We start from the raw sequence: 19964 nt of genomic DNA, 5'->3' as shown, positions 1-19964 counted from the left end.
TGTGAACATTTTTAGGGAGCCATTATTCTACCCACTACCGAGACCATGCAATAACAGTTTAGATTAGAATTAATTTACTGGGTTATGATCTTGGGTTAAATTACTTAACCCCTCTGCACCTCCGTTTCCTTACCAATAAAATGGGAGGGGGAACAGGAGTCTATCTCAAAGGGTTGTTAGATACTTAGAAGAGATAGTGCTTAGAACAGTATCTGGCACATGATAAGCATTACACTAGCATTTATTAAATACATTTTTATAACACCGATTCTTACTATGTGTCAGGCACTATTCTAGATGCCGGGGATACGGATAGCATGGGTAGGAATATGACTTGCTCTCAAGGAGCTCAGGGCGTCAAACACACAAATACAGTTGCTACACTATGTGCTACATGCCATAAAAGGCATGGAAGTAATGTAAGATTACAGCATTGTGAAGGCACATGGAAATTTAAAAAGTATTAGTTGAATGAACAAATGAACAGGACGTTTGCGTTGGGCTTTGTAGAATGAATAGATGTTGGCCAGTGAGATAGAGAAGGGCTCAGAGACATGAAGAAACATGTGTTCAAAGAACATTAAGTAGCATTTCAGTGTGGCTGGAACAAAAGATATACCATGTGAGACGAAGTTAGAAAGTCACCAAGGTTGTACAGGGTCAAGTTAAAAAATTTGGATTTCATCCTTAAAGCAACAGTAGTGTTTCAGAGTATTTAATCAGGGGAAGGCATCAGATTTGTAGTTTTAAAAGGCAACTCTGGTTACCAGGAAGAATGAATGGGTTGAACCTGGAGAGGCTGAAAGCTGCTCCAGTTGTCTAGTTGATGGTAGTGAGTGAAGAGAAGGGCAAGGGCTTGAGAAATATTTAGGAGACTCTGCAAGAACTGGTGACCCATTAGCTAAGTGTGGTGAGAGGAAGAATGGGGGCTATAGTCACGTTTCTGGCTTAGTGGACTGCTTGATGGTGGTCCATTCAAAGACCAGGAAGTAACAAGAGACGCAAGTTTGGGGTAAAATGGTAATAGGAATAACCAACATTCCAAAGGGCATAATACATGCTAAATTGTACTTACTATCCTTATGTTAGAGAGATCAAGTTAAGGGTATACAGGTACTACTTAGGGAGAAATTGTGGCTTAGAAATGTTACGGTCCTATCACTAACATTTGTACAGCTGGGATTTGACGCAAAGTAATCTGATTCCAAACCCTTAGTCTCTCGTGTTGTTTCAGTTTTGGGCATGTGGAATTTGAGGTACCGGTGGAGTATGCAAGCATTCCATTGGGAAACACGTTGGAGACACTGGAAAACAGTATGAGCTCAGGAAAAAGGTTTGCGTTGAATGTAGCCTCCGTGGTAGAGAAAATCGGGAAAGGAAGCCCCCCTTTCGGTCAGTTCACAATAGTTGAAACTTCCATTATCATTTCTTTGCCCCCCCCCACCATAAAAAAAAAAAAACCCGTATAATAAATGTCTGGCTCTGAGGTGACTGGAGATGGGGTAGTTTCCAAATTCAACGCTTGGCAAGGAGCTAGCGGATGCGGTGGTGCTCTGTAACCTGAAGAGGACCCCAAGACTAGGGGGTCAGCCGTCTTTTTCGACCCTGACTACACTACTGACGCCCCCTGAAACCGTTCCAAAACCTTCCTGGAGAAAGGCTGGGTCAAAGCACCCTGCAGCAGCAGGGAGCGCGGGTCTGGAAAAAAGACTCGAAAAGAGACTCGGGCACAATGACATCACGCGGCAGCCGAGTGATTCCCCTGCCGCTGGCGTCACGCGCCGATGACGTCATCCTAGGAGCTCGCCCTCCCCCACTCCTGGGTTGGCCTCGCTCACGTGGGTCCGTCCAGCCCTCCCCGCCCCCTCCCACCTGCGGGAGGCGGGGCGGGCCCGGCCCGGCTCCGCCGGCGCCTCCGCCTCGCGGGGGAGGGGGCGGGGGCCGGTGAGAGAGGCGGTCCGCAGGCCCGGAGGCTTACAATAGCTGGGCTGAGGCGCGGGAGGTGGCCCAGCCGTAACCGCAGCTGGAGTCCAAGGTGTGGGCAGTACTGTAGACGCCCCCTCACGGCTTCCCCCACACACCCCTCCTCCACGACTCGTCCGTCGCGCCTCCCGCCGCCTCCCTCACAGGCTCTGCTGTCTTACTCCACAGACGCTTTCCCTCTGACCCTTGGCCCTTCTTTCGCGGAGCCCCGCGCACTCAGGAGCTCCTCGAAGAACTCTGTCTCCCTACCTCCTCGCCCAAAGGCCACCCGAGCCCCATCACATCTTCGAACCCCACTCCCCGAGCACGCAGCCCCTCAGCGGCGTAGCCTAGCTCCGTTGGGTCCCCCTGACCGTCGCTGATCCTCCCACCCACGCCCTGTCTTGAGTGGACTCCCCGGCACGAGCGGGTGGGGGAGGCGCCGAGCGCGCGGCGGCGGCGGCGGCGGCGGCTGCTGCTGCTGGAGGGAGAAAGTGAAGCGGCCCCTCGCGCACACTCGCGCGCTCGCTCCCCGGCTGGGCCGCCGCCACCGGGGTGGAGGAGGAGGAGGAGCCGAGTCGAGCGGAGCGAGCGCGGAAGGTGAGAGCCAGCCTCCCGCCCGGTATCCTTGGCGTCGCAGGGTGCGGGGCTGGGGTGCCGGGGTCGGGGGGGGCGCGGGGTTGGGGGCCGGGGCCCATTCATTCCCCGCGGCGGGGCCGGGCGGACGGCGGCGCCAGGTGAGGTGAGGCGGGGGCGTCGCCCCGCCAGGCTGGCCGCGTCGCCCCGCCAGGCTGGCCGCTTCTCTCGGACCAACAAAGGCCCCCTGTGCGCTCACCGGCGCGGCCGCCGGTTTCAGACGCCGGGGTCCCGGGGGAGGGCGGGAGGGGAGCGGCCGGGAGACCCGACAGGTCCCGTCCGGGAGCGACTCCCTCCCGAACTTTGCGGTCCTCTGGGCCCAGCCTTGGCCCGCGACGAGGAACCCTAGCAGGGCGGCGTCGGATTCACTGTGTACAGAAAAAAAAAAAAAAATCACAGTTGTCCAGGCCGGGAGGGGGATCACCTATAGGAGTCAACTCTTTCCAAAATACGACTGGATAGTGCTTGACTTCTGCTGCCCCTCCCCCACCCCGGGAATACTCTAACTTGTGAAGTTAGGAAACAAACAGGGAAAGGAGAATTACAGTTATTTTATGTGCATTATTCCATTTCAAAGGACATTATTATAGCCTTTACTGTCTTGAATATTTTCACAATAAACATTGCTGGGAGTGTTTTGCGAGAATACTTGAAAAGTTTGAGGTGTTTGTGGGTGTTGGGAGCAAAGTGCTTGCTGTATGGTAAAACTATCTTACACTTTTCCCCCTGAACTATGAAAGGTGAAGGGAAAGGTTAGTACTTAGTTAGTTACCAATAAAAATTCAAATTCACTAGTCTAGGCATTATTTTAAGAATTGTACCTGAGAAAAAATCTTTAACTTTGCCCACTATGTCTTTGGGCTCACTCTCAACTTTGTCAGGAGAAAACAGGAGTCAGTAGTACACAGATGCCTCATTGGTCTTACCTTGTGACTTCACCTACTTCCTGTGTGACCTTGAGCAGGTCTTAAGGTTCCAGGAGTTTATGCCCTAGAGGCAAGCAGGTATCCACCACCTACTTGGCTTTCAAGACTCCACTGAAGAATCCCCCACACTGTGAAGTCTTTGCTGGTATCTTCCCCCATACTCCTCTCAGGCAAAACTTTCTCACTGAGTCTGTCAGAGGCTTGGTAGCATTTCTACCACAGCACTTACAACAATTTTTTCCTATTTGGGAAATCCTAAATCAAGTGCATATTGAAATCCACCTCACCTCAACTAGAAACTCTCCTTCTCAAAAAGGGTTTTTGAATCACGGACCCTGAAACATTTCCTGAAGCTTATCCATTTTCTTACTTATGGGAGCACATGGGTCTATCTGGTTAATTTGCTTATTCAGTCATTCATTTAACTGGCTCTGGAGAGTTATCATGTTTCAGGTCTCCAGCTAACGCTCTGGGGATTCACAGTCTATTAAGACATTCCCTGTCTTCAAAGAGCTCAAAGTCTAATGGGTGAGGTAGACAGGTAAACAATGAAGTCCTGCCCTAGTCTCTGGGGGACTCCAGTTGTACAGGGAGTAGTTTGCAATAATTGAGGCTGCTGGACCTGTTTTACAAGTCTTGTGCTGGCCAAAGTGACTCCTGCAGGGGAGGTGGTGACCTGCCTTTCATCCATAAGATAGCACTTGACAAAAAGTTTGTTTAGTTCAGTTCAATTCAATGTATATTTAATAAGAGTATGTTACAAGGCCCTGTGCTAGGTTTAGAGGAAGGAGTGCTTTCTAAAAAGAGGGCAATGTATATCCAGAGAGATCTGTGTAAAACAATACCTAATAATTTCTTCCCACCCCCAACTAGTATTGCCCAAAGATAAAATTTTAAACTCTTTCACACAAAAAAGAAGCTCTCAGAGATTAGAGTGCTGCCTGCCTTTACAGCCTTGCTTTCTGTAACTCCCCTGCCACCCTTTTCTCATCTGTACTTTTGCATGTGCTGTTTTTCTGCCTGGAATGTCACCCACTACCTTCGTGTGGATAAGTGCTTGTTGGATCTCTGGGAGTCAGTCCCTTAGTCTCTTCTCTGCCTGTTACCTCCGTAGAAGGAGTGGCTTTGCCATCCTCTGGCTCACATACAGACCACTCTTATAGGTGTCTATAGCACTCTGTTGCAAATATTTGAGTTTGTACCTGTCTTTTCCATTAACTTGTTCATTTCTTGAGGGCAGGATCTGTTTAGTTTTAGTGCCTAGCAAAGTCCCTGGCACTGAATAAATGTTTGAAATGAGTGTGTGAATGAAGAAGCAAGTCAAGAGCCATGAGTTAGCGGTTACCTACTGCTTTGGGTTAGAACAGTTAGCTGCAAGTGTAGTCCCTGCATCAACAGCATCAACATAATTTGGGAATTTGTTAGAAGTGCAAATCATTTGTCTCATCTCAGATCTACAGATGAAAAACTCTTAAGATTGGGGACCCCAAATCTCGGCTTTAATCAAGCCCTCCAGGTGATTCTGATGCTTGAAAATTTTTCAGAATCACTGGACTCAAAGATCTGCTTTTGATAACACCAGCTCCTTGCCACCTCCCTTCCTCCTTATTCTTCCATAGCACAGACTGCCTGACATTCCATTCCGTTCTGTTCCGCTCCATTCCAGTCCACTCTGTTCTATTCCGTTCCACTCCAGTCCAGTCCATTCCATTGCATATCATCTATTTTTTGTCACTAGATTGAAAGCTTCCTGAGAGCAAAGAATTTTGTTTTGTTTACTGCTTTAATCCCAGGGCCTAGAATACCAGTGCCTGCACATACCAGGCACTCAAATATTTGTTGAGTGAATAATATAAAATGATTTAATCCCATTTACTGCCAGCTGCTACACTGGGGGTTGATTCAAGAATAGGTCTCAGGAGGAAGAGGAACCACACTCCAATGTGCAAATCCAAGTGGATTCTAACATTTTGAAGGATTTATTTTAGATTGAGCTTTTCTTCCCTTTTAGTGTATATTTTGTCCACCAAAGCCTGTAGGATTTTTCCAGTTTTTTTTCTTTCAGCCAAGATCTGAAAACTGCAGTTGAAATATCCTAGCCCAGGATAGTTTCTTGGGAATTTGCAACTTGGTTTTGCAAGTCTAATAAAGCACCCTAACTTTTGAACCTTTTAACTTGAAACTATCTCTTCCGGATCTCCTGTGCTTTTTGTCTTTCTCTAGTGATACTTAAAGCCATACAAGGGCCTTTTGACTCCACACAAAGATTTTTCTTCCTTATGAAGCTCTTAATATTTTACTTCTTTCACTTTCTTATTAGCGCTAAGATACCATATCCAGTTTTTTCTTTTCCTTACTTCCCTCAGGGAGATTGGCTTCATTTGTTGATTCATTTATTTATAAACGAACACTTATTGAGTCTTTCTCTACCATGTGCTAGGTCTTATGCTGGGACAGGATGTTCAGATATACATAAGATGTGGTTCAAGTCCTGAAGGAGTTAAAGATATTGTAACATGGTATGATAAATGCTGAAATGAAGAGATTAAATAGAGGGATAAAGTGATGTATACTCATAAACCTGGGGGAAAGCTGTCTTTCTAATTTTTTCCCTCAATTTTTCAGTAGTTTATCAAGCAAACATTATTTTGATAAGCAGACTTTAATTTTTTTTTTAAACTCAGAGGTTGATGTTGTTATTGGGGAAGACTAAAACAAAAGTCAAGATAGAATTAGCAGTTGCTACTTTGATGTAATTCTCAATTTCGTTGTTTCTGGTTTTAATGAATTTCCTTTTCCCCTTTTTTTATCTTTCCAAACCATAACTAGAAAGTAATGAGAAAAACTTTTTTTACAGTAAAGAGAGAAGTTTAAGGTTATCAAAAAGAATATGCTCTTTCACAGATATCATTCTAATTCCTAAGGGCTAATGTTATAATTTGGGATGGAGGGGATAATTAAACCTAGAGAAAGTCAGATCTTAATTTAGTCTCTGTATCACTGCATGACTTTGCGGAAGTAATTTTATCTCTGTGCCTTTTGTCCTAACTGTAAAATGAGGATAGTAACAACTATTATGACAAGCTTACAAGTTTATGAAACAACAGAAACATTGACTATAAAGACACCTTTGAGAAGTATATATTGTTACCTAGTTGTTAGGTGGTGGTAAACTTATTAATAGCAGCTTACATTATTGAACAACTGTTATGTACCATATACTATGTGAGATGTGAGATTTCTCTAGTCTTCGAAATAAGCATGTAAAATGATTGCTAGTATCTCTATTTCATGGATTAGGAAGTTCAGGCTCAGACTGGCAAAGGGATCTTGTTCAGGGTTTTGCTGAAAATAATTGGTGAACCTCAGTTCTAGTCCATATCCATCTGATACCAGCAGTTATGTGTTATGTTCCTTATCCTGGCTGCTTTAATTTTTCTCTACAGGAATTTTTTGCAAGTATATTGCTGTGAGAGTTAAGATTTTCCTTCATTTAGCCTGCTGTCTCTCTCTCTCTTTTTTTTTTTTTTTTTTTTTTTGTGCGTAGAAGGACTAGTGAATAAAGATTTACATAGGTTTACATTTATCATTCATACAGGGAAAGGAGTAGCATCTTTACCTGGTGTTTTTTGTTCAGTCTTCGCAACAGCTCTGTGAGATAGATATTTCTGTTTTATGAGTTAGGATCATAGAAATATTGGCTTGCTCGAAGGCACATCGTTAGGAAATGACTATTGGTTTAAAACTACATTTTTTTGAATCTAAATGTAGTAGTTTATTTTTGCCACTATATAATATTGCCTTTTAAACTTTATCAAACTAAACTTTGGGCACTAGAAATGTCCTTTTAGATTGCTTTCTAGCCTCTTTAACCTCTTCTCCCTAAGAAAATCCTGACTAAAGTGCATGGTTTGAACTACAAAAACAATTGCTAATAAAACTGTCAGATGGTCATGATGTTGCAGACTTACAGCGTGACACTTCTCTACTGAAGTCGAGAGATCAGACTTTATCCAGTATTCTGACCTGAATATTCATTTTCCTTTGCCAACATAAACTTAATAACGTAATGAAATACATTTTTCTGCTCTTGTCTTAAGCCTAATCTCTCATAAGTAACTTCTTCCACTCTCCCATCCAGTCTGTGAGATGGGAGAAATCTTCTATGTGCTAAGATCCTTGAGATTGTCCTTTCTCGAGGAGTAGTATAGTAATAAGTCCAGAAAGAACCAGAGGTTCGTTGCTCCCTTATTATGATTTTGTTTGGTGTTGATTAATTCTCTGAAATTGATCTAAGTCTTTATTATAAAAAGTACATTATGTTTTGGCTCTTATTCTTTGAGTCAAGGTGTGGTAATTTGCATGCAGCATTGAGACATTCATTCTTGTTTATGGGTTTTTTTTCTACTTTTCTATTTCTAATCCTCTCCAATGTCCCTTTCGCTTTTATACTGTATAAGTACTAACTGAGACTGGCAAGAACATTTTTCTAATTTATAGAACCAGCCTTCTGGACCTTTTGGGATGATAAATGACAGTGATAGTATATGTGTGGCTTCCACCCTCATCTGCTTGCCTATATTTTCAAGGCCCAGCTTTCCTTATTCTCTCCTTGATTTGCACAAAGCTGGGATTGATGGCTTTCTCATTTGAACCCTTGTCCCCATAGTACTTTATATATTGCTGCAGTATTATTTATCATTTTTCTAGGGAAGGGGATAGATGTAGAAGGAAGAGCACTAAGTTTGAAATTAGGCAAAGACCTACCTGGACACTTAGCTTATTTAAATCTCTAATTCTTCATTTGGAAAATAAAAATAATACTTAACTCTCAGGGTTGTTGTGAAGATTAAACGAATAATGTATGTGAAAATGAATTGTAAGATGTTAGGTAAAATTGTTGTAATTTTATGATTACAGTTATGTATAGCAGTGATTTTTAATTTGGCTATGCATTTGAACTACTTGTGAAGATATTGAAAAGATTACAGTTGCCTGGGCTCTATTTCAAGTCTACCTTAATCAAATGTTTTGGAATCCCTATATTTGAAGATTTATAGATGATTCTGATATGCAGCCAACATTGAAAAGTACTGCCTTTTGTTATAATATTTTGCATAAACATCTTTTGTACTTATTATATGAAAACTAATATTTTATTGTTACTTAAAGTTCAATCATTTGCTAAACACATATTAAGGCATTCATTTGCTAAACACACATCAGGCATTGTCATGGGCTCTGAAGAAACAGCTGAATCATACCTGGTCTCTACCTTTAAGTTTAGTTTTGAGAAACAAACATGTCTGTAGACAATTATACCATATCGAGACAAAAATGAGACATGAAAATATATACTGGTGCTATGTGAAAGGCATCTACTTCACCTGAAATGGGAGAGGCCTGGCAAACCTCGAGGGAAATGACATCTAAGTTCAGTTTTGAGAGATGAGCAGGGGTTAACCAAGATAGTGGGGGAGGGGTAGAAAGAAGGGAGAAGGAGGACCTTCCTGAAAGAGAGGAGTTTGAGGGCTGGAAGGCCTGAGAGCATGTTTGGGGAACCCTGAGTAGTTTGTACACTTAGAGGATGGGGGGTAAGGTGGGGAGTGGTAAGAACAGAGAGGAAGGCAAGGCCCAGGTGATGAAGGGCCATTAGGATAGTGTACAGAGTACTTTCACTAATGTTGTTTCACTTTATTCTTTCAACAACTCCTAGTTTAGCTAGGACAGGTTTTGTTTTATGTCCATTTTATAGAAGAGAAAACAGAAATTAATTGAATTGCCTGAGGCTGTACAACATAGCTATGGTTCAAAGACCAGTACTTCTCACTTGAGCTCATCTTCTTATAATACACCATAGTTATCTTATACCTTTACAGTGTTACGAGGATCAGGTGAGTGCCATAGATAAATGCACAGCAATTTATAAGCTGTAAAGTGCTTTATACTGATGTTGGCTATTAGTTGGGAGTTTGGACTAAGTGACCTATAAAAGTGCTTTTAGCTCTAAGATTCTGTGGGCATTTTCTAGGATTTTCCTTAAACACTGAAAAAGATATGTATATATTTTCAGGAATTGGTAACTAGGGTCCAGCAAGCTAAAGTCGTGTAAGACAGTCATACTTCCACTTCTGAGTGTCTACCCAAACTTTCTTGTTTGCTTTTAAATACATTTATGTTTCTTTTATTGTGAAAGTAATACATGATTCTTGTGGAAAACCTGGAGAATACAGAAGAATAAAAGGTAAAACAAGAACAACAACAAATCTATCAGAGTTTTATTGTAGAAAGATAACCAGTAGTAGCATTTTGTCTATTTCCTTCTAACCTTTTTTAAAAGTGAGTTCGGGGTGGTAATCTTCCTGCCTCTCACCTCCTCCCCCCAGCCTCACTGTATGTTGGGGATAAATGACATCAGGAACAAATCATCCTCAGCATCATTACAGCTGACCTTTTACTGGGGACTTTCACAGTGCCAAGTACTTTACATCTGATTTTTCATTTACTCCTCAGAATAATCCTATAAGAGAGATGCTGATTTTTACTCATTTCACAGATGAGGAAGTTTAGGAGCAGAGAGATCAAGTTGGAATTTTTATGATTGTTACTGTGTAACCATGGCAAGTCATTTAACTACCAAGAGCCTCAGATTTCCTTAAGTGTCACATAGATGTATTAAATTTGATGCTAGCTTCCCAGCTCAAATATTTCATGACAGTGTTTTTTTTTACCTCCTCTCTTCCTCCTCCTTGCCCTCACCATTAGTCCATGGTAGCATAGTCCATGAGCACCGTAGCCCATCAGTAATAATGTTTCACTACGGAAACAATTCTCAGTGGGCTAGAGGAACAAAATTTAAGTTTCCAGCTTGGGCCATGGGTACAGAGGGACCTGGTATAGCTGAAAGGATTCTTAGTCTCCCTAAGAGAGTCTCCAACAATTCACCTGTTGGAGAATTACTATTTTATAACATTTTCTTTCATTCAAGATTATTTTCCCATGTGTAATTATCTGACTAGTCCAGAGTCTGAGATTTTTTTTGGTATCTGGATAGATTTTGCTTGATCAGTTCAAGAAGTTGTCTGTATATAATCTGCAAAGTAACTTAAAGCAAGAAACTAGATGAGCAAAGAGGAAAAATTCACAATGACAGACTTTTGAAAGTCTAAGTTTCCTAAGCAGCCTAGAGACAATTAATATATATTTAGGCTTTACTGTTTTTAGTACACTTTCATATATAGTCTCATTTAATTCTACCCTTAAGGCATCATATTTTTATAGATGGAACAAAGTTAAGTGACTTGTCCATGATAATACAGCTGGGAGTTTGCAAAGTGGACTCTTTAATCCATTTTTCTGTCTCCAAATCTGGTATTGGTTCCTGATCCTTTGGATGCTGCCTTGACTAGTGGCACTTTCTTCATTTTCTCTTGACTTTAAATAAATTCCTGGTTTCCTTGGAGAATGTTAAAAGCTATCTGCAGTTCACTCTCTTTCCAAAAATCATGTTTCTATCTATTGCCCCTTGCCAGAGAATTATCTGAAGTTGACTGCTTTGTAAAAATCCCAGGACACTTGGGAATGGCTGCTGAGTATACTCTTGTGTGTAAGCTGGTAGAGTAGGGGCAAAACACACACACTTTCACATGCTTACAAATCTAATGCATCTCTACAGTGCTTCTATTTATCTATTCCTTAATTAGTCTACAGATATTTGTTAATTGCTTCCTGTGTGCCAAGCATGTGCTTAGTACTGGGGTACAATCATAAACAATACAGAAATGGTCCTTGACATTGCTTTTATAAAGCTTACATTCCCGAGGGGAGTACAGAGAAAAGCATTAAATGTACAGTTAAGTAGTTGCAGGTTTTGATAAGTCCTGCAAAAGATAAATAAAGGAATAGTATAGAGAATTTTGGATAAGGGGAAGTCCTCATTGTAGAGATGATGCTTTTAGAATAAAATATGAAAGATAAGTATATATCAGTCATGCAGAGAGCAGAGTGTAGAGCATGTCAGGCAGAGGGAACATTTTAAGCACACAGAGGCCCTAAAAGTAGGGAAAAATTTAAAGCTATGAGGATCAGTATGGTAGCTACGAGCTAGTAGGCTACTGAGCACTTAAAATGTGGCTGATTCAAATATAAATGCACTATAAGTGTAACATACATACCAGATTTTGAAGACTTAGTACTGAAAAAGGAACTTAATTAATAACTCATTAAGTTTTTATGTTGATTATATGTTGAAATGCTAATCTTTTGGATAAATTGGGTTAAATATATTTTCAAATTAATTTTCTTTCCTTCCCTTCCCCTCCCCCCCCCCTTTTCTTTTCCTTTTCTTTTTAATTTTCTTTCTCCCACCTCCCCCTGTGCTGGGGTTTCCCAGACTTCCTGAGTTTAGGGCACTGTAGAGGATTCTCCTCCCCTCCAGAACTCCCAAGACCCAGGCAGCTGCCCCCATCTTCTGCCATCCTGGACCCCATGGTCAAGGAGGTAGGAGGTGCCTGGGGGGTCCCACCTGAGCAGCAGAATGCTCTCCCAGGGCTCTGGATTCCTCCCCAGGAGACCCTTCTTCAAATTTGGCTTTTCAGCTGATCTGATGAGAGCAAACTGTGCTTTTCTTTTTTAACTTTAAAAAACATAGCTACTAGAAAATTTACGATTACATATGTAGCTTGTGTTAGTGGCTTGCATTATATTTCTATTGGATAGCACTGGTTTACCTCAACATAGAGGAACTAAACAAAAGACATTATGATTGGTGCATAGAGGGAGCAAGAATGAATGGTAGGAGATGAAGTTGGAGTGGTTGGAAGAGATCTTTCAAAATGCTACCCTATGCAATATCCTAGTTAATCCTGAGAGACTGAGAAGGGATTAATAAATCTGACTTTATAGACAGAGACAAATAGTGGCTGCCTGAATCCCCAACCCCTTGGTGCTAGAATGAGGAGATGAACCAGTACTTTTAGCATAATGTCTTGAGTGTAGAATGTTCTCTATCATTGTTATCTAAAACCAACAAGCAAATAAATATTGAGGAATAAATTGACTAAATTGATTAATCCAAGTTTTCAGGTGGTTTTGAGAGTGTCTCTGGATATCTAAAATATCTAAGTAGAACTCTAGGTCAAAGGTTGAATTTTTTTATTGAGAAAAAAAATTCCTCCTTTAGGTTGACTCCTCTTGAAACTGTTTCACGTACACTTTAAACTATTTTGTATATCTAAAAATTCTTTATAATAAAATATTGAGAGGGGAGTATGTATGGTGGGCATCTATAAACTCATTTAGATTCTGTACTATTTTGCTGTATTTGCTTTATTGACTATCCATCTCTTAATCTAGTCATCAATCCATCTTATTTTGAAGCATTTCAAAATAAGTTGCAGACATCATTACACTTCACCCTTAAACACTTTAACATTCATACTGTTACCCACTGTTCTGTGGCATTACTTGATTAATGTCTGTCTACCATGCTAGACCCTAAGCTCTGGAGAATCATTTTTTTTAAGGCATGACACCCTAAAGAGAAAGAGTTTTAACATGGTATCCCTTTCTTTAAAATAAAAAGTATCTTTTTTTGATCCCTGTTGTATTCACAGTTCCTGGCATATAGATAGTAGCCACTCTGTAAATGTTTTTTGATTGAATGAATGAAAGTGGAGCCAGCATTTAAATTGAGGTCCATATGACTTCTGTACTTAAGTTTAGCAAACATATAAGAATCCTTTCAATGTCTGGTGTTGGGAGAGGAAAGGAGAGAAGAAACCTCACTGTGTTAAATATTTAGCTGCCTAGTGCAAGTATCTCTGACCTGAGTCAAAGATGAATGCATGCCCTGATGCTAAGGATGTGAAAAAATCTTAAGCTGATCACCAGCTCCTTTGCTATTTTGGGTCTTTCTTCATTTCATTTGAGTTGAGGAATTACATGTTATTGAAAAATGGCATTGTATTGAGGCCTTTGTTGGCATATTTCATTGCATAGAATTCATTCTTTTTAGTACGATGCAAAGCAACATTTCAAAATTGGCAGTTTTCTTTTAGATTAGTATGAGTTTCTTTAAAGTACCACATAATCCTAATAAAGCTTAACACATACAATGTTACTGTCTTCCATTAAAAATAGAACTCTATTTTGTAACATTGTTAATAAATTTAAAATTCAGGCACAATTCTATCACTCAAATGAATAAACTCGTTTCCTTTTTTTATTATTATGTAAACATACCTATTTATATAATTATAGTGACAGTGTAGATTTAAATTTGTCATTTGCCTTTTTTCTTCACTTACAAACATTTCCCCCATGTTACTCCTTAGTGTTCATTATAAAATTTAAGATGATATTCCATAATTTGCCTAAAATCACTGTATCAGTTTTCTACCAGAGAAACAGAACTAGTAGAATTCCTTGGCAGGGAAGCCTTAGTTTTGCTTTTGAGGTCATTCAACTGATTGGATAAAGCCTATCCAGATTATGACCCTAATCCTTCTCTAAACGACTAAGTTTAATTCACTTTCAAATGTCGTATCACTCTGTTCCTTCAGCCTAGAATTCACTTTTCCTCTATGCTAGTCAAGATCCAGTTGGGATGCCATTTATTCCACATAGGCTTCCAGCCTTCAGCTGCCCATTCATGATTATAAATTCCTTGAAGTTATGCTATGGACTGAATATTTGTGTCTCACCCAAATTCATATGTTAAATCCAAATGCCCAATGTAGTGATACTTGAAGGTAGGGCCTTTGGGAGGTGATTAGGTCATGAGGGTGGAGACTTCATGAATGGGGTTAGTGTCTTTATAAAAGAGACTCCAGAGAGCTCCCTCTCCCCTTCTACCGTGTGAGGACATGGTGAGAAAGTGGCTCTCTATGAACCAGGAGAAGAATTCTTACCAGACACTGAATCTTCTGGTGCTTTGATTTTGAACTTCTCAGCCTCCAGAACTGTGAGAAGTAAACTTCTGTTGTCTATAGCCACCTAGTTTGTGGTGTTCTGTTATAGGAGCCTGAATGGACTAAGACAGCGTAGTACTTTGTTTTGTTCCTTACCATATACTCAGTATCTTGAACAGTGTCTGGCATGTAGTGGCCCTCAATAAATACTTGTTGAATTATTGAGTAAAATAATTCATCTACCCACTCAACAAATATGTATTAAGCTTAAAAAATTTTTTTCCATAGCTTTCTTTTCCATCCTTTGCACTATAATTAGATGCATAGATACTCATTTGTTATCCATAGGAACTGATTTTAGTTCCCAATCAAACATCCCTCCTTGCTCACCATTGGGCTCTGTCCACTTCACCCTCTTTGTCAGTAAGTGCATTTCTAATGGTAGGATAATTAACATCCAACAATATGATGCAAGTAGATTTTAAAATGAAAGCGGAAATTTGTGCAAAACATGAAAAATGTAGTGAATTTGAAATAAAGTGATATTGGAGAATGGCTTGAACCACACACACACACACATGAATCATTGACAAATGAAGATTAGGTAAAGTTAGACCAGTTTAAAATTGAAGGGAAAATTAACGTGAGTAATAACATAATAGGAGATTCAGAGGACAGTGATTTGAGCAACAAAAGGATTAAGAAAGTCCTTTGGGACAAGTAGGTGAAACTCTTGAGTACGTTTACAAAATTGACCCTTTTATCAATGTGTTTTGAAAGCCCAATGTGAAATGACAAATTTTTTTGGTTTAAGAATTACCTTTGTGGCAATTACAGCTTAAATTTTGTTAAATTACAAATTACAAAGTTTTGTTTTATATATATCTTAATAAATTAAAGGCCCAGTCAACTTTTAATCTATCCTTTTTTTTAATTAGGAAATTTTAGTCCCTCGTCAGTTAACTTAAGTGGCATTTTTGGATATCAGTTATCCTTATATAACAAGAATCCCTTTGTATATACTTGTCCCTCATTAGATTTAGTTCCCTATCGTTGAGGATTGTGCATTATTCATTATATTCCTATGGGCCTAGCGCAGTCTGGTGCATAGGAGATATCTGATAAAGGGTTAGAAAGAAGTGAATAATAGAAGACATTTGGAAAGCACTTTGAAAGGATGCTGTTTGATACAGAGCTTGTATGGCAGGTGAGTGATTAGGGTTTGACTAGGTCCAAATGGAGAACCTTTCTCATTCTTCCTTTTGCTAGCTCCTGTCTAGTGTGCACTTTAATATTCAGAGTCTGTTCTCTGCCTCAATAGCTCTTGTTCCCATTGTAATTCTTCCTGGAGATTGAGATGGAAATGAGGAAGGCTTGGGCTGCTGCCTGGGTATCCACATTCATGAGAAATTGAAATGCAGAGGGACCAAATGCCATGCCTGACCTAGATGGATCCAGGTCAGCCAATCATTGCTTTCCTGCCTTTCCCTTTGTTCTTCATGCCTCCAGCCTTCTATCCTGCAGGAGGTTTATGCTACAGCTGTTTATACCAATTAATATAATGCTAATATACCCCTTAATGAGGGCATGGAAACACATGGTCCCAGCTGGTGGGTAAGAACTGTGTAGTGTTATCTTTCAAAGTACCTTTTCACTAACAAGTGGACTAGGCACCTGAATACCTTTTCACATTGTTTCTGAAACCATAGAAACAGAAGCTGAAAATGACCATTGCTTAGGGAATCTAACCCCTCATTTTATGGGAAAAGGAGAAAAAAACCTCAAAGATGATCAAGCTTATGCCAAATTAATAATTCCATGCTTTCCATTTTAACAAAGCTCTATCTCATGTAAATATGATTTTGTCCTCTATATTTTGTAACAGTTAAAACCTCAAAATCTCTTCCACTAACCTAACTTTGAATCCTCTGGCCCTGTTAATTCCTGACTGATCTGGGGGCAGTTACTTAAGCTCTGTAGTTTCAGTTTCCTTATCCTTAAAATGGTACTAACAATAGTACTTGCTTCATAGGTTTGTTACCAGGATTATATGAGGTAATAATTGTAAAGCGCTTAGCAGATTCTGGAATATAACAAGTGCTCAGTAAATGTTCGCTATCATTATTATTACAAAGTAGGGAAGTGAAAATGAGCCTAATGACCAGTGCATTAATTTACAGCCCTTTGCTTGAAACCTTTGTTCCTAATTCTAAGGATTAGAATTTAAGCCTTATAAGAGCAAGGACCTTGTCTGCTTGCTTCTCTGTATCCTCAGCACCTAAAACAGTTTTTAGCATATAGTAGATGCTTAGTAAGTATTTGGTGAATTAATGAATTCTCTTAGGAAAAATTTCTCTGAATAACACTTACTTTTAGATACTCCAGTGACTTGAAACTTTTCTTTACAATTGTTTATGTGAATTTGCACTTGTTTATAGTACTTGTGTTGTGTCCTTGATCTTTTTAAAGATGTCTTTTTTCCTTCTACATTGTAAATCTTTAAGATTGGAGGACTGTGATTTCTGCTCTGAGAATTTTCTTGTATCTCCTAATGTGGTATTTTGTGCACATTTATTAGTGTTTAGTAATTACTGACAACTGACTGTAAAAATCACCTGTGTTCAATATTAATTTTTTGAGCAAAACTCGTATATGCTATAGCATCATTCCCAGCTCTAAGAAACTGAATTTTTAGTCAACTCTTGGTGGCAAGAGGTACTTTATTGCCTATGTGAATGTTATTCTTTACACTTAAAGTACCTCCTCCTTTCTCCTTGCCCCTTCACTCCCAGAAGTCATACTGCTCATTCTTCAGGGCTCAGTCTCCTCTGTCAAACTGGTTTTCTTCCTTTCTTCTGGGATTAACTTCTCATTATGTAAATCTCTTCATGGAGAAAGTGGGCAACTTTTGCATATGGGACGATTTCGAAGGAGGACATTCCACACTGAGGGAAGAGTTGATGCAAAGACAAGGAAGAAAAGGGTCAGATGTTATGGAAATGTGATGGTAAATATTATATGTTATCTTTAGTGTAAGGCAGTTTATTCACCAAGGTTCTTACTAATAGGGGCAAGGAACAGAATCTACTCTAACAAGTTGAAGGAAAAAGGATTTATTAAAGGGTACCAGAGAGATTAAGAGTCTTCAGGAGAGCAGAAGAAATGCACCCAGGCTGAGCTTCCAGGAACAATTCTTTTGAACTGTACCAAAGAACAAAGTTCTCAAGGATACTACTATCTTTGCCATAATCTAGAAGCTACAGAATCAGGAAGCTGTTGTTACAACTGCTAGATTGATCTAAAACTATGCTGCCTCTATTGCAGCTTTTTTCAACAAAAGGGGTGTCCTGTGCCCAGCCTTTCCACTCTTTCACTGTAGTTCCAAATCAGTATCTAGTGTGAGAGCATTTGATTGGCAGAACCTAAATGACTTTTAGAAGAGAGTCTATGAAATATAGTGTGTGTTTGTTTTTTTGAGGGGGGAGGCAATTACATTAATTAATTAATTAATTAATTAATTAATTAATTTTAATGGAGGTACTGGGGATTGAACCCAGGAGCTTGTACATGCTAAGCATGCACTCTGCCATTGAACCATCCCCTCCCCTGTTTTTTTTTTTTTGTTGTTGTTTGTTTGTTTTTTTGCCTTCCAACCTCTGTTGTACCCAAAAGGTAGCAAGGGGTTAGAATAAGTGTTGAGCCAGCTCATACAGCTCAATAACAAAAAAGTAACCCAATTAAAAAATGGCAGAAGACCTATATAGACATTTCCCCAAAGAAGACATGCAGATAGCTAACAGGCATGTGAAAAGATGTTTAGCATTGCTAATTATTAGAGAAATGCAAGTCAAAACTACAGTAAGGTACCACTTCACACTGGTCAGATGTCCATCATTAAAAAATCTACAAATAACAAATGCTGGAGAGGGTGTGGAGAAAAGAGACCCTCCTGCACTGTTGGTGGGAATGTAAATTGGTGCAGCCACTGTAGAAAACAGTATGGGGTTCCTTAAAAACCAGAAAAATAGAGTTACCACTCCTGGGCACATATCTGAAGAAAACTGTAATTTGAAAAGATTTAAGTGCAACATGAATTCCAGTGTTCATAGCAACACTATTTACAATAGCTGAGACATGGAAGCAACTTAAATGTCTATTGATAGATGAATGGATAAAGAAGATGTGGTATATATGTATGTGTGTGTGTGTGTGTGTGTATGTATGTATGTATATATATACATACAATGAATACATACAATGAAATATTACTCAGACATAAAAAAGAGTGAAATAACGCCATTTGCAGCAACATGCATGGACCTAGAGATTATCATACCAAGTGAAGTAAATCAGAAAGAGAAAGAAAATACCATATATCACTTATATGTGGAATCTAAAATATGACACAAATGAACTTATTTATAAAAAAGAAACATATACAGACATAGAAAACAGATTTATGGTTACCAGAGAGGCAGTGGGGTGGGGGAATGATCAATCAGAAGTTTAGCAGATACAAACTACTAGATTTAAAGATAAGCAACAAGGTCCTACTGTATAGTACAGGGAATAAACCATAATGGAAAATAATACAAATATGAATATATAGATGTATATATTTAACTGAATTACTTTGCTCTATACCAGAAATGAACACAATATTGTAAATCAACTATACTTCAATTTAAAAACAAAATAGGTGTTGAGCAAACCAATTTGCAGATTCTGCTATGGAGAATATTCATATGGCTTGTATCCTTTTCTAATACCAAATTCTGTATCATTTGGAATTCTGTAAAAAGCATTTCTGACTCAAATTTGGCTTATATGATATTGAAATTTATATCAATTGAAAATTATAACACAAAAGTAAAAGCTTGCGTTACCTTTATCCCCAGGCTGCCTTCCATCGTGGTGGTAAATTGATAGAAACAGTTGGAGGTGATAAATTTCTTTGTTAACCAACAGATGAGAGAGATAAAGATACAGATACATACAGAGAGGACGGGGAGGGAGAGAGAAAGACAGAGACAGGGAGAGAGGCAGAAAGAGGCAGAGAGAGAGAGAAATAGATACCGACTTCCTCTCTCAAAATGGAGAAAGTTTCTTGTCTTTAGTCCTGTGGGGCTGCCTTAGGCCCCTTGCCCATTTCTAAATTACAGGAGTTTGCAGGGCTGTGCCAGATGCTAAGTGATTAACCCCTTGAGCTAGTCACCGGCAAGGAGAATGGGGTTACCATGTTTGGTTTGGGTATAGGATGGAGACCTACCCCTGGAGCTAGGTTTGGGGTCAGTTTTTCCTTAGGACTGTGGTTTTCAAAAAGTGGTCACTGGAAACTTGATAAAAATGCAAATTCGTGGGGCATGTACCAGACCTACTATATGAAAAACTCTAGGTTGGGGCCCGGGAATCTGTTTTAACAAGCTCTCCATGTGATTATGACTCTGGTAGTATGTTAAAATTTGAGAACTGCATTAGTTATACAGGCTACTGAGGGGTGAATACCTGACAAAAACCAGGGATCTGTGAA

General features: G+C 39.8%; 1 protein-coding gene across 2 annotated transcripts in view; it reads left to right on the top strand.

Annotated features, from left to right (window-relative positions):
- The first annotated feature begins 1921 nt into the window (after positions 1-1921).
- PAK1 (p21 (RAC1) activated kinase 1) overlaps positions 1922-19964 on the top strand; it is a 122804-nt gene continuing 104761 nt past the window's right edge. For both annotated transcript variants that reach the window (XM_032489496.1, XM_032489495.1), the window contains exon 1: positions 1922-2562. The gene's annotated coding sequence lies outside the window, so the exon portion shown is untranslated. The remainder of the gene's footprint in view (positions 2563-19964) is intronic.

This window comes from Camelus ferus, chromosome 10 (assembly GCF_009834535.1).
Source record: "Camelus ferus isolate YT-003-E chromosome 10, BCGSAC_Cfer_1.0, whole genome shotgun sequence".
In the NCBI taxonomy this organism is placed as follows: Eukaryota; Metazoa; Chordata; class Mammalia; order Artiodactyla; family Camelidae; genus Camelus; species Camelus ferus.
This window is presented reverse-complemented; position numbering and strand designations above follow the sequence as displayed.